The following is a 2211-nucleotide window of genomic DNA, read 5'->3' on the forward strand; positions in this document are numbered from 1 at the left end:
ACAATATTTAAAACTGAAAATATTATTTTCGCTTCATTACATTAATATCACATATACATTCTGAAATTAAATGAAATTGAATAAATTATTTCTTTTATTTACTTTCATACTATCTATTTGCTTTATTCACACAAGATTCATTATAAAAACAATATATTTTTTACAAAGATATCACCACATATTATATAAAAAAGTTTCTTACAATTCAATAACTAAAATAATTGAAATGCATATCTTTAATAAAAATTTTTATAATTTAAAATATGCAATGGGAATGACTCTATTTTAAAGAACCAAACCTGGGATGATTTGGTACGCACACCAGGTATACCAGCAGATGGAATGCATCCGGAAAGAATATTTTATCAAAGTGCAAATCGGAACTCACTTCCACACAAAATGTTTTTATTTTAATTGAAATTGTGTAATAAATCGTGACCTGATGTTCTGCAAAGTGACGACAATGCCATGTCATTGACGCGCTGGTTAGCAAGGAAATGGATTCACTCCACTCAATCAGTGCTCCTGCTGATTTGTGTTCCTGCGACGATGATGTCTGTACTGCGCGAATTTAATGAATTAATTGCCTGTAATTGTCGTTCATATCCATTCAATGACAAGCCTATTAAAAACCTTTTAAACGGTAATTACATATGCACGGTTCAATTGAAAGGCACCCGTATTTATTATTCTGCATGCACTCAGATTTGGTATAAAACATTTTTAATAATAATTAAATTTTGACTTTTTTAATTTCGGAGGAATATAATATATTCATTTGCTGACTCTTTTATTGACTCTATTAATTTTAATAATAAAGTCAATAAAATTAAAGTACAAATATCGAATTAATTCTTAGAACATTTCTAGTTAAGCCAGTCTCGAAGAAATTTAAATTGCAGTATAAAAACAACTAAATAACAAGTTCTTTTATAAGAATTATTATAAATACAAAAACATAAAAAGAACATTTTTGCTAAACTGGTTTCATTTTGATTGCTCGCTAATAGTCGATTTTACATTTTTGACTATTATGCGTTTGGAATATATGCCGCGTCCTTGCTTATGCGTTAGCTGCTTGTGTTTTGCTTTAAGCGAATGTGTATACATTTCTTCTTTTTGTTTTTGTTTTAAGGGAATGTGTACGCATCACTTTTTTGTTGGTTTTGTGCATTGAATAAAGTTATGCAAAATTGTAAGCAATGTATGTGTATACAATTTGTATGCAAAGTTTTTATATAAAAAATTAAAAAATCGTTTTTATTGAAAATTTTTCACTATATATATATATATGTATATATATATATAAGTTTATACCCTGCATTTATATAACGGCACTTTGCTTTTCATATAAATTTTGTATCTCAAGAATGCGTATGCAGTTATTGCGAATTAAAATATCTAAAAACGCCTAAGTGCGTGTTATTATCAAAATATCTGAAAACACCTATGTGTATTTTATCAGGTGCTTTGCTTCAATGCCTACACTTTATATTGCAACAATGTTGCAAAAGATAATAAAATTGTTTTATTTTCAAGATGCAATTATCTTGCAGAAAAGATATCAATCTCATATCGAATATTTGATTGATGAGATGTTCATACATTATTGGATATTAATCTCGTCATCTGGCTATTGACACCAAAGCTAAAGACGCTCACGAGGTGCTTTAGAAAATAGAAGCTCCAATCCTATAGGATGGAGATAAGAAGCTTCTAGAATATTCTGATAAATTTTAGAAGCTATAATTCGATTGGTTCATTCCAATCCTGAAATTTTCATTAACGACTCTGGGCATCGGAAAAAAACTTCTAAGTGCAGTCGTTAGAAGAAGTTGATTAAACACAGTTGTGAGTCGGGTAGCAACCATTAAAAGAATAAGTCGGGAGTTGTGAATCGTTGGTAAAAAGCTCAAGTCTTTATTTAACAAGTCGTTAGGAAAGTTGTTATAAGAAAGGTCGTTGTCGGAATCTTCTTTTAAGCAGTCGTTAGGAATGGTTAAGGGAATAAGGTCGTATTCGGAAACTAAATAATAAAAGATATAAAATACAAATATTAAACAATAAAAGATATAAAATATAAGATACTAATGTTAAAATATAATTGATGTAATTAACTATATAATATAATTATACAATGAATAGTTTTTAAAAATATTAAACTAAATTCAGTTTAAGTAATTTATATATATATATATATATATATATATA

The sequence above is a fragment of the Teleopsis dalmanni genome, chromosome X, assembly GCF_002237135.1.
Source record: "Teleopsis dalmanni isolate 2A chromosome X, ASM223713v2, whole genome shotgun sequence".
NCBI lineage: Eukaryota > Metazoa > Arthropoda > Insecta > Diptera > Diopsidae > Teleopsis > Teleopsis dalmanni.